This window comes from Podarcis liolepis (genome assembly GCF_965112155.1).
Source record: "Podarcis liolepis genome assembly, chromosome: 13".
Classification (NCBI taxonomy): Eukaryota; Metazoa; Chordata; class Lepidosauria; order Squamata; family Lacertidae; genus Podarcis; species Podarcis liolepis.
The window spans coordinates 53,525,718-53,539,067 of NC_139573.1; the positions used below are offsets into that span (position 1 = coordinate 53,525,718).

At 44.5% G+C, this 13,350-nt stretch overlaps 3 long non-coding RNA genes across 8 annotated transcripts in view; 2 read left to right on the top strand and 1 right to left on the bottom strand.

The window, feature by feature from the left end:
• Positions 1-7,443, bottom strand: part of LOC310692422 — a 39,177-nt gene extending 31,734 nt beyond the window's left edge. For 3 of the 6 annotated variants that reach the window (XR_014518793.1, XR_014518794.1, XR_014518797.1), the window contains exon 1: positions 7,381-7,443. This is a non-coding gene — a long non-coding RNA (uncharacterized lncRNA). The remainder of the gene's footprint in view (positions 1-7,380) is intronic. The other 3 variants (XR_014518795.1, XR_014518796.1, XR_014518798.1) reach the window with 1 other exon arrangement.
• LOC310692428 lies at positions 317-6,474 on the top strand. The gene is made up of 2 exons (XR_014518803.1): positions 317-421; positions 4,114-6,474. It is a non-coding gene; the product is annotated as an uncharacterized lncRNA (long non-coding RNA).
• Positions 7,444-9,929: 2,486 nt separating the features above from the next.
• On the top strand, positions 9,930-12,900 carry LOC310692441. The gene is made up of 3 exons (XR_014518816.1): positions 9,930-10,336; positions 11,031-11,240; positions 12,729-12,900. It is a non-coding gene; the product is annotated as an uncharacterized lncRNA (long non-coding RNA).
• The last annotated feature ends 450 nt before the right edge of the window (positions 12,901-13,350 follow it).

The window sequence follows — 13,350 nt, forward strand, 5'->3', positions numbered from 1 at the left end:
AAAGTGGTGCTTCAGGTTAAGAACAGTTTCAGATTAAGTACGGACCTCCGGAACGATTTAAGTACTTAACCCGAGGTATCACTGTACTGTGTCCAATATAATTTACTTAAAATGAACAGGAATCACTACTAAAATACTGCAGGTACAAGCATTTCCACTTTTAAAACTTGGTTAATATTTTCATTATACAGTGGTACCTCGGGTTAAGTACTTAATTCATTCTGGAGGTACGTACTTAACCTGAAACTGTTCTTAACCTGAAGCACTGCTTTAGCTAATGGGGCCTCCTGCTGCCGCCACACCGCCGGAGCATGATTTCTGTTCTCATCCTGAAGCAAAGTTCTTAACCTGAAGCACTATTTCTGGGTTAGCGGAGTCTGTAAAGTGAAGCATATGTAACCTGAAGCGTATGTAACCTGAGGTACTGTAGGTATTTTGATTAGTCCGTGACGTGCTAATTGATTTACTATCGGCAATTAGCTCTTTATGGCAGCTTCGGCAGGTCCGGCACACTTCCTCTGCGCGAATCTGCTCCTTCTTCTCCGTCACGCCCAGCAGAGTAAAACACAGCAGCAACTTGTCACTCAGTTTCCCACAAACACACAGAGCATAGTAATGTCCATTTACAGCTCTTTTATTGCATCATTTTCTCAGATATTTCCAGGACTTCTCGCAGACATGGCAAACACCCTCTCTCTCTCAACGACTAGAGAGGAACAGACAGGAAAGCTCCTCCCAGCTTCCATTCCTGACGTCAGAATGCTGAGGCACCATGGGAACAACTTAACCTCTTAAGTTCCAACTCCCATACCCCCTCTGCATCACATTCTGACAATACCTGTGGAACATCCACGTAACTCTCAGGTTCACACTGTGCGAAACTTACCAACGCACCTGTGGCTTGGTATCTTTCCGGTGGAACACCCTTCGTTGTGCGACTGGATCGCCTGGGCACAAACTCAGATGTTACCTCTGACTCACTGCCACTAGGAACTGTGTCCTCAGCATCATGGGATTCCCCCTCTGACTTAAAGCGTTTTCGAATTCTCTCCATTACACTCACAGGAGAACTAGGCTCACTCTTGGCCTCCCTTTTAACAACTTGTGGAGATGCCCCACCCTGCTCCAGACCTTGGTCAGTGACCTGATCGTCATCAGCAGACTCAGCCTCTCCTTCCTCCCCCTCAGAACCTTCCTGTTCTGAATCAGAGAGACACTCTGAGAGAACATCACGCTTGACAGCAGCCTTTGACTTTTCATCCTGCTCATAGAACTCAGCGTGTTTGCTGATCAGCAGTTTACTCTGATCACCTGATGGGAACGCAAACCTCCATGCATTCGCTGCTGGCTCATACCCACAGAAGATCATTTTCCGGAACTTGGATCCATCTGGCCCCTGCAAAACTTTAGCCACTGGCACAGATGCTTCCGACCCAAACTTGCGCAAAAAATGAATCTGGGGTTTCCTGCCATGCAACAACCCAAACGGTGTGTCACCTACCACTGAATTGTAGGTCCGATTCCAGGTGAAGCTCACATACCTGATTGCCTCCAGCCAAAACTTTGGTGGCAATCCAGAATCTTTCAGCAACACCTTTGCAGTCTGGACCAGAGCCTCACATCGGAGCTCTGCCTCCCCCCTCTGATTGGGTGAAGTCACTGTGTGACGTATCCCTTTCTTGCGAAAGAACCTCTGCAAAGCAGAACCTGTAAATTGAGCACCTCTGTCACTTGTGACAGCTTGCACTTTGGTGACAAACCTTTGTTCCACCTCATCAATCCACCTTTTGATCAGCTGTGCTGCATCATCCCTGGATTTGAGACCATGAGTCCAGGAATTCTGCGTAAAATTATCCTGCATCGAGAGCAGAAACCTTGACCCTCCCAGACTTGGTTCTTTTATAGGACCAAACAGATCTATGTGAACTAGCTCAAAAGGTTTTTCGGTTACCCTATCCACTTTTGGGTAACTGCACCCTTTTGCCTTTGCATGTCTGCATGCTTCACAATCCATCGCACATCCACATTCTACAATGTGGCAACCGTTTGCGACCTCGGGTAGCGTCTGTAGTTCTTCTACAGAGCCATGAGCTGTCCTAGCATGCCAAGCGTGTACACATGCATCATGATTGGGAATTGTAGCACGCAGTGCTTGTGCTTTCTCAACCTTCCCCTCGCCCTCCAGAGACGTTTCAAGAATGAAAAGATCATTCTGCCCCTTTTTAACCTTGGCAAGCATCCTCCCTCCTTTGGAGATTGTGCACACATCACCCTGAAAACAAACCGTAAATCCCAATTTCAGTAGATACGGCACAGATAAAAGACAGTGGTTCATCCCAGGAACGGTACAACACTCCAGCGTTTCCTGTAAAATACAAAAATGCAGATTTACAACGTTAGTCATACATTTTTTCTGTCCATTTGCAAACAGCACAGTTTTCCCGGCCGGAATTGCCTTGCAATTCCACATCTCGACAGCAGGGGTCTCTGGAATCAAGTTGCGATTAGCTGCAGAGTCTATAACGAAACGAAACTTTGAGCCTTTCTCACAGCTGTTTTCAAACAACGCCAGACTAGCCGTGATCTCATACGTCTCTTCCTGGCACCTGGCACGTACACTAGCCTCAGTCCCACGCCTGGCTGTTTTCCCAGACTTGTTGCCATGGAAACCCGACTGATTCCCATGGGAGTTGTCCTTGAAAACATCCTGCCTTGCCTCTCTGCTCCGGTGGAGGCAATTTCGACGCAGATGGTCTGTAGAATTACAAATGTAACACCGACGAACGGAAAACGCCTGTACCGTGCATTCCGCGGGCTTGGCTCCGCCTCTGCACCCCGAGCTCCCTGTGCCAGCTCTGCCCTCTTTCTTGCGTTTCTCTTCTTCGTCCTGCAAGCGTCCCGCCACGTAATGCAGCGTCAGCTGTTGCGGATCCTGAGACTCCAGAGTTAGACACAGATTGTCATAACTCTTGTCCAGAGAACTGAGCAAAATGTACACTTTCTGCTCCTCTGGAAAATCGACACCCAACAGTCTCAGCTGGTTAAACACGGCCAGCATATCAGTTACATGCTTCCTGATGCTATCCCCAGGACGTAACTTCATCTCAAACAAGCGTCTGGTGGTGTGGATCTTTGCCCCAGCCGTGGTTCTATGGTGCACCCGTTCCAACGCCTGATAAGCCTCACAAGCATTTTCCAGGCCCTCAACCAAAGGTAGCTGCGAACCATCCAGGCTAAGCACGATCGCTCCCAGGGCCCTCTGGTTCCTCCTCTGGGAATTTCGGGCGTCTGCTATCTCAGCTGCTGTAGCTCCAGCTCCTGGTGTAGGAAGTGGCGGTCCCTGCACGGCCTCCCACAGACCCTTCGCCACCAGCCATGCCTTCAGCCTCCTGCTATATTCTTGCCAATTCTTTCCGTCCAATTTTTCGAAAGGTACGGAATAGGAATCGTGGCCTTCTGCCATGGTTTCCTGTTCTCCCCAGGGGCCCCAAGCTGTACTCACAGAAACACCAGCTCTTCCGGCTCCTGCTGCGTGGAGAAACGATTTCCGCTGTTCTCAGCTCTTGGCTCCACAGCACAGGCAAACCTTTGCGTCTTTCAGCTAGCTGCTTGCCTCAAATACAGACCTCCGCTTTCGCCAACTCCACTGCCATCCGAACGCAACTTCAAAGCATTCCAGCAGCCTCTAGTGACAAGTTTACAAGCGGTAATTTATGGGTCCATAACCTGTAGGTATTTTGATTAGTCCGTGACGTGCTAATTGATTTACTATCGGCAATTAGCTCTTTATGGCAGCTTCGGCAGGTCCGGCACACTTCCTCTGCGCGAATCTGCTCCTTCTTCTCCGTCACGCCCAGCAGAGTAAAACACAGCAGCAACTTGTCACTCAGTTTCCCACAAACACACAGAGCATAGTAATGTCCATTTACAGCTCTTTTATTGCATCATTTTCTCAGATATTTCCAGGACTTCTCGCAGACATGGCAAACACCCTCTCTCTCTCAACGACTAGAGAGGAACAGACAGGAAAGCTCCTCCCAGCTTCCATTCCTGACGTCAGAATGCTGAGGCACCATGGGAACAACTTAACCTCTTAAGTTCCAACTCCCATAGGTACCACTGTATTACAATTTCACACACCTCACTATTTTCCTTTGTGTGTTGTGGGGAACTCACTTATAAATAAGCACTGGCTGAAACAAATTTTTCCACCTATTTGGAAGTCAGTAATTACTGTTACCATGTTGAAAGTTCAGGCTTTCAGCTAGTCCATTCCACCTTATTCCATCCACCAGCCCCAGTCCCCTCCTACTGCCTTCAACAGCCAGTACAGAGCATGGTAAGTCCTTTCCCCACCCCATTATTTAAGGGATTTTTGAGAGGGAGTGGACCCACTTGTGCCTCGTCCCACTGAATTCTTTCATTTTTATTGCTCTCTCTGGGGAGCACGCTCTTCCACCCCTGGGCATATTTAAGTGACCTGTCCAGACAACAGCACACTATTTATCTACGTTTCTCTGTCTTCCATTAAAAACTTCCCTGAACTAAGCCTTCAGATGGTTTGTCAAAGTCAAATAGTAGTATCTGTTTGACATTTGATGGGAAGGTGTTCCACAGGGTGGGCGCCACTACCAAGAAGGCCCTCTACCTGGGTCCCTGTAGCTTCACATCTCGCAGTGAGGGAACCACCAGAAGGCCTTCGGAAGTGGACCTCAGTGTCCGGGCAGAACAATGGGGGTGGAGACACTCTTTCAGGTATATAGGCCAAGGCCGTTTAGGGTTTTAAAGGTCAGCACCAACACTTTGAATTGTGCTCGGAAACATATTGGGAGCGGACCGGTGTTATATGGTCCTAGCGACTGCTATCAGTCACCAGTCTAGCTGCTGTATTCTAGATTAGTTGTAGTTTCCAAGTCACCTTCAAAGGTAGCCCCACATACAGTGCATTGCAGTAGTCCAAGCGGGAGATAACCAGATTATGTACTACCCTGGTGAGACAGTGCACAAGCAAGTAGGGTTTCAGCCTGCGTACCAAGTGGAGCTGGTAGACAATCGTTCTGGATGCAGAACTAATCTGTGCCTCCATGGACAGCTGTGAGTCCAAAATGACCTCCAAGCTGTGCCCCTGGTCCTTTAGGGCAGGCATGGCCAAACTTAGCCCTCCAGCTGTTTTGGGACTACAACTCCCATCATCCCTAGATAACAGGACCAGTGGTCAGGGATGATGGGAATTGTAGTCCCAAAACAGCTGGAGGGCCAAGTTTGGCCATGCCTGCTTTGGGGCACAGTTACCCCATTCAGGACCAGGGAGTCCCCCACACCTTCCTGCCCCGTCTCTCAGAAACAATACTTCTAACTTGATGGAACCATTCCATTCTATTCCCCCTCCCGCCTTTTTGCCAGGGTTTTATTTTATCCTTTCTCAATATTCTGTGTCATGGTTATTATAGGGCTGTTTGCAGGGTCTCTCTCCTCCCCTAAGTTTCTTTTCCTGCAATTCCCACTTGTGTGTACCTCAGGATTACTGTGAGTCTGCTGGAACTTCTCTCTTGTTGCATTGGTGGTAAGCACAAGAAGACACTCAATGTTTCTTCTTAATGTATAGGTGCTTAAATGATGCTTCCTCAGTTTTATATTGAAAACTTAATACTTGTTCTAATGCATGTAACATGGTTGCATTAGTTTGTGTTTAGGCCTCTTAGTTCCTAAAATTAGGATCACGAGTTACTCCTACAAAGTGGAATTCACTCTTATATTTGGAGCAAACCTGCTTTAAACAAGGACTAAGGCTTTCATCGTTCAGTCACTGATTCCCAATGGAGAAGAAATTACACACATGCCGAAGACCATCTTTTACAGTTGGTGACTGACAAGTGTAATTCATGACACCGGCCCGCAATACCACTCAATTGAGTCGACCCAAATATGTGTAATAGTAATCCGCTACCAATTATCTGAGCTGTTTAAACCATCACAATAAGTCTGTCTTGGCTATCTTACTAGTTGCAAGTCTAGATCTTTGGATGAGATCTAAAGAGCTGTTTAAACTCATGCCGTGGGTTTGCAGTAGCCCAGTTAGTTTGATTTCCCCACTTTGAGTAGCTGATCCCTATGCCGTACGAATAAATCTGCTTCCAAGACTTCCCTCAGTTTCAAAAACAGTTTGCTGTGTGGTGGTGGAAGGGGAGTTAGTGCTCTGCAAGAAAGAAAAGTCTAAAGGTATTTTTGGCTCACCGAACTGGTTTCACAGTTCTTTGAAGCCTAGCCTGTCTTCATTTTTTGTTCATTATGAACATTATAGTGGACATGTGTTTATGTGAATATTAAGAACTATTAGCACTTTTAACTTGTGTGCAACAATTCAGCTGTTATATGTTAAGCATAATTCATTATTGAACATTGTTGACTGAATTTGTAAATTCCATCTACTAAGAGCACATGTTTTCATATTGAAAATAAAGATTAAACACGCTATTTGTACTGTTTCATTCTGTGCTACAGTCCATGTGATTTCAAGCCCTCCTCAACATACACTTAAGAGTTTTAAACCCAGACCCTTAATATATTTTGAGAAAACTATTTTGGATTACTTATTATACTTTTTAAATAAAGTATACGGTGGGTTGACATTTTCAGAATGGTGGGGGGGGGGGAAATATTATGAAAAGGAGGTGGCTTAAAAAGTTTTGCATCTCAAAGAATGCCATGCCCGCCAACTTGAAGGAAATGAATTTGCCAAACTCCTCCCCTGGAAGATGATGAGGAGAAGTAGTATCGCCTTGGGGGAGGATGCTATGGACTGATGGGCAACTTCACCCAATGGGTAGAAGTGGTGACAGGCTATTTAAGCTTGCTCTGCTCCACAATCTTCCTTCTTTATTCAGCACCCACTCTTTTACAGTACAGGGTAGTCACCTGTTTTCCAGAGTCTGAATAGGACTTTGGCGGGAAACCCTAATTGACTGGGGTCTTCTTCTTTTCCTTTTTCTTTTTATAATATTTTATTAAGTTTTCACAATAAAAAAAATTCAAGAAAATATACAAAAACAAAGAAAATACAAAATCACAAAATACAATACAAAAATACAAACATTGAGCACATCAAAAGAAAAAAGAGGGAAAAAAGAGATAAAAACACATATAATAACAAAAAACAAAAATTCCCTCTTTCTTAATTTCTCATCTTCAATTAACTTAATTTCCCGACTTCCTCACGTCTCCCGTTCTTGTATCCTTTTTTAAAAATTAAAGGGGGTCTTCTTCTTTTTCACCCACTCCATACTGTTGGGTGATGTTTTTTGGAGTAGTGTTCCTTCAATTTGGCTAATTGGCATGTGGGCCGAGCAGGTGAGAAGATGTCAGAAATAATGGAACACTTACCTGAAGCAGTGTTGGGTTGTGGCCATACCTTAGTCACTGTTGTCAGGCATGGCCTGTGAGTTCTGGGGGTGGCCTTTGACCTGACAGACACAATGGGGCCATGGTGACCTGACAGAAACAATGGAGCCATGGTGACCTGGCAGACACATGATGTGCCTGTTGGACTCTCATACCCAAGGTCCATGCAGCAGAGAGGATCTTGGGAAACCTTGCTGTGTGTATCCAGAACGCAGCTGTTAACCTGCTCGGGTGATGGGGTAGAAATTACCTCCATCTATTAATGAATAGATGGATATTAATGAATTAATGAATAAGAGACGCGGGTGGCGCTGTTGGTTAAACCACAGAGCCTAGGACTTGCCGATCAGAAGGTCGGTGGTTTGAATCCCCGTGACGGGGTGAGCTCCCGTTGCTCGGTCCCTGCTCCTGCCAACCTAGCTGTTCAAAAGCATGTCAAAGTGCAAGTAGATAAATAGGTACCGCTCCAGCAGGAAGGTAAACAGCGTTTCCGTGCGCTGCTCTGGTTCGCCAGAAGCGGCTTAGTCATGCTGGCCACATGACACGGAAGCTGTACACCGGCTCCCTTGGCCAGTAAAGCAAGATGAGCGCTGCAACCCCAGAGTCGGCCATGACTGGACCTAATGGTCAGGGGTCCCTTTCCCTTTATTAATGAATACTTGGCCGGACTAAAGTTGATTTGGTTACATTGGTTGAATCCAACTAGTTAATTGTTTTTGCAGAGCCTCAAGTTGTTATATTTAAGAAATATAACCTATTTATCCACATTTGGTTGTCCTGACCACTTTCCTGGTGTGCTGGCAAATGCCCTGTTTCCTACATTTAGCCAGGAGAGAGGCACTGAAATAAAAAGCAGAGGAATCCCAGACTCTCCATGGCTTTCACCCAAAGCCAAAAGTTTACAAGTGAGCAATTATGTGAGTATTCAGTTTGCATCTATTTACCCACTAGTGTTCTCTTCCTTTGTTTGATATTTTTCGGGACAGACTATTGATACTGTCCTTTAATTAGACACACTTATGGTACACCAATTCTTTAAAGATAGTCGAAGTGACAAGAAGTGTGTGTGTGTGTGTGTGTGTGTGTGTGTAGCTTCAGGGCTAAGCAACATTTTCAAATGAGTGCAGTTGAAGTTGGCACTTGGAGGTGGAAATCAGTGTTAATACTTCAGATGCGGAAGTTCTGAGATGGAAGATTGCATACAAGAGGAGCTATGATTATAGATAAATGCTGTGAAATTTATAAGCCATATTAAGTGCTGAAACAATCCAGATAAAAAGCACCTTGCATATTTTAAAGAAAACACATCTCTCTATGCACATACTCTCATGTCTGAAGACTTTCTTGTTCCCAACAGGATTTGGGGAACTGGCTGATTTAACGAAAGGGCTGGGTGTTGTGCTGTTTTTATTGTAATTATTTGTATGGTTTTAATGTAGATAGATATAAAATTCTATCCATGTTCAATTGTCATTGTCTCGCCCCCCCCCCCATGTTTTAACTGTTCTTATTTTTAGCTGTAAGCCATCTTGAGGTCCTGCCAGGGAAAAAGGTGGGGTATAAATAAATCACGTATTATTATTGTTTATTATTGAAATAAAAATAAAAAATTATCCAGTAGCACCTTCGATTTTTTTTATTAAATATTTTTATTGCAAATTTTAAATAAAAGAAAATCACCAGACATATACAATACCTTCACCAAGAAGTAACAGACAAAAGAAACATAAGTAAAACAAAGACATAAACATAAAATTAAAAAGATCACCGCCGTTCATACATCATTTTTTCATGACTATTTGGACTTTCTCGCATCTCCCTTTCCTGCGTTCTCCATAATAAAGTTATAAACAGCAATTTATTACCTTATTTCAGTTCTTATTTTATAGTTCTCATATGTTATGCTTCAAACTTTAAATATTTTTATCGAATACTTAACTGCTTGGTTTAAACATAACCTTGCTTCAAATTTCATCTTTATCATTAAACTCCACTTATTCTCATATATCTTTCAACTAACTTGCTGATGCCATGTTATTTCCTTTCGTGCATTTTCTTAGCATTCCCAGTAGCACCTTCTAGACCAGGTATGTCCAAAGTCCGTTTGGGGGGATTAATCCGGCCCCTGTGGCTGCTTATTTCCTGGGGTAAATTCCGAAAAAAAGTTTGGACACCCCTGTTATAAACCAACTAAGTTTGTTCCAGTATGAGCAGAAGTGGGCATGCACACAAAAGCTTATACCAGAACAAACTTAGTTGGTCTATAAGGTGCTACTGGACAATTTTTTAAAATTATTATTTCAACTGCGTCAGACCAACACGGCTGCCTACCTGAAGCTAATAATAATAATAATAATAATAATAATAATAATAATAATAATAATAATAATAATGCCATCCCAGTAAGTAGCCTGGCTGCAGCATTCTGGACTTGCTAAAGTTTCCAAACCCTTTTCAAAGGCAGCCTGACACAGAGCACATTGCTATTTGCAAGATTTCAGCTCTGTTCAGTCATATGTGGGTGGCGGCGTTATTTTTAAACTTACAAGAATGACTTTGTCTCTAGCCCAATAAAAGCTCTCTGCAAATTTGTAACCTTACAGCAATTTACTAAAAAAAAAATTGCCGTACCTTTCCCCACATAGACAATTAATGTGCCGGAAAATCAAATGCACATGTGATGCCACTATGGAAGATACACCTAGAGGAGGCCAGGATTTCATGCATCGTCCCAGGCAACTGTTGCCAAGGAGACAGGAATGTTGTGCAGGGAGGCGGGTAGCAGCTAACCTGTAGGGAGGCAGGGCAGTTGGGCAGGAGAGGAAGAGAGATGAGGTGTCCAACGGGAAGAGAAATAAGTGTTGCTAAGATCCTATGGAGAGTATTCACTGAGAAGAACCTGTGATCAGATGTTGGAATCTGACATTGGTCCAACTAGGTAGTGTTAGATCTGGGAATTAGGGATGGGGGGGGGGTGACTTTAGACAGCAATGTGTCTTCTATTACTATTATTATACCTCACCTTTTCCCTTGACAGGGACTCAAGGTGGCCTATAGAAATAAATAACAACAGCTGAAATCACAAGGAAGCAATTAAAAAACCATTAAACATTGATTGGATTAAAACTACACACACACACACACACACACACACACGTTTAGTAAAGGTAAAGGGACCCCTGACCATTAGGTCCAGTCGTGGCCAACTCTGGGGTTGCGGCGCTCATCTTGCTTTATTGGCCGAGGGAGCCGGCATACAGCTTCCGGGTCATGTGGCCAGCATGACTAAGCCACTTCTGGCAAACCAGAGCAGTGCACGGAAATGCCGTTTACCTTCTCGCCGGAGCGGTACTTATTTATCTACTTACACTTTGACATGTTTTCAAACTGCTAGGCTGGCAGGAGCAGGGACCAAGCAACGGGAGTTCACCCCGTTGCGGGGATTCGAACCGCCGACCTTCTGATCGGCAAGCCCTAGGCTCTGTGGTTTAACCCACAGCACCACTGCAAAATCATACATACAAGAAAAACAGCCCAGCGCACAGTGAAGCACACGACTAGATTTCTGTTCTCCTTCCTGCTCTCTTCCCCACCACTGTTTTCTGTTTCTGTGTCTGTGTTACGTACGTCAGAACAACAGGCAGCAAAGAATGGTGTGCCAACCCTGATTAGAAGCAGAGGAAATGCTCTCAAACATGTGCCGCTTCACATGTTAATCTCACTTGAACCTTAGCACCTTCGTGACTACAGGAATAAAATAAGAGCTTGCTTCTTCTGCCCTGATACTAAATGCATCAACCTGTAAACAGAAGAAGAATGAGGAGTATATTTTCAAAGTGAAGGTAACAGCCGTGCCGACATGCCAAGCTATTCAGTCAAAACCTCAAACTTGTGACACTTGTGGCACTAAGCGTACACCTTGCCGATCCTCTCCTACAGGTGAACAGAACATTGGTTTCATATGGAGGGTTTGAAGAGCTTACAGTTCACCTTCATTCCCTTGCGTGCATTTTCTACTATTTAGTCTTTGTGCCTTTAAGCTTAACGATCGTAAGTGTTGGGTGAAATATACAAAACAATTCACATTTCACTACATCTGTGTTTTGATATTAGTCTTCTTAAGTGTATTTTATACTTCAGCAAAGTAGCTGTAAACATCATGAATGCTGGAGGTGGGGGGATGCCAAGGATCATTTGACGGCGCATTTGGGAAGGAGGACGAGATAAAAAATTATTAATAATAATCTGGATGGATGTGAACTGTAGGGAAGATACGGAGAAAAAGAGGGGAAAGTATTGCTTATATACATCTGCCAAGTTCACACACTGAATATATAGCACTTTCTGATTAGTGAAAGCACCTCAGTTTAGTAACTTTGCGGTGGTTTTTAATTATTACTTTTAAAAGGCTTGTTTGTTGTTTCATTTTTTCCTCCTCAAAATCAGTGGGATTAGGTGTAACTTGCATCCATTGGTTTGAGTCCTACCCTCCGGAGCAGGGGGAAAACAAGCTTGCTCCATCTTCTATGTCACAGCCCTTCAGATATTTGAAGGTGGCTATCATATCTCCTCTTTTCCAGGCTAAACATAACCAACTCCTTCAACCATTCCTCATAAGGCTTGGTTTCCAGACCCTTGGTCATCTTGGTCGCCCTCCTCTGCACACATTCCAGCTTGTCAATAACCTTCTTAAACTCTGGTGCCCAGAACTGGACGCGGGAATCCAGGTGTGGTCTGATCAAGGCAAAATAGAGTTACTCCCCTTGATCTGGACACTAGACTTCTGTTGATGCAGCTTAGAATAGCATTGCATTTTTGGCTTAGATCTGTTTCATCATCTGCCATTGTGGAAATATGTGTACTATGGGACTTTTTTATGTAGCACACGACAGCTGTTTATATCTCAGCAATTAACTTATTTACTAATCCTTATTTAAAGGGACCCGGGTGGCGCTGTGGGTAAAACCTCAGTGCCTAGGACTTGCTGATCGCATGGTCGGCGGTTCGAATCCCTGCGGTGGGTCGTTCGGTCCCAGCGCCTGCCAACCTAGCAGTTCGAAAGCACCTCTGGGTGCAAGTAGGTAAATAGGGACCGCTTACCAGCGGGAAGGTAAACGGCGTTCCCATGTGTGCGGCTCTGGCTCGCCAGATACAGCTTGTCACGCTGGCCACGTGACCCGGAAGTGTCTGTGGACAGCGCTGGCTCCCGGCCTCTAGAGTGAGATGAGCGCACAACCCTAGAGTCTGGCAAGACTGGCCCGAACGGGCAGGGGTACCTTTACCTTTACCTTTAATCCTTATTTACCTTCCTTGCATGTCACCTTTCAAAGTTAATGTGTTTCGAGAGAGGTAGCCCTATTTGCAAAAACTACAAAGTACATTGTGACACCTTAAAAACAAAGGTTAATGAAGTTCATCACAAAGCCATCTATGCCTGCAAACCTAACCAGAAGTTACCCTCATTGGATTCAGTAGAACTTGCCTCCTGGTAAGTTGGGTTAGGATTGCAGCAGCTCTCACTATCTTGACTTCACAATTCAGTATAACAGACATCCCCAACCTTTGGCCCTCCAGATGTTTTGGACTACAATTCCCATCATCCCATCAATTTCCACTGGTCCTGTTAGCTAGGGATCATGGGAGTTGTAGGCCAAAACATCTGGAGGGCCAAAGGTTGGGGATGCTGCAGTATAACCTTGTCATCCTCTCTCAATTCCCTCACAGAGGAATCAATGAGGGACAGTTTTGAGAATAACAACAACAACAACAACAACAACAACAATAATAACTGGAAGCCACTCTGAGCTGTTTCCAACATAATAAAAACAGCAAAACATCAAACATAAAAAACTTCAAAATACAGGGCTGCCTTCAGAAAGTTGTGTAGTTGTTTATGTGTTTGACATCTGATGGGAAGGCATTCTACTGGGTGGGCACCACTACCAAGAAGGC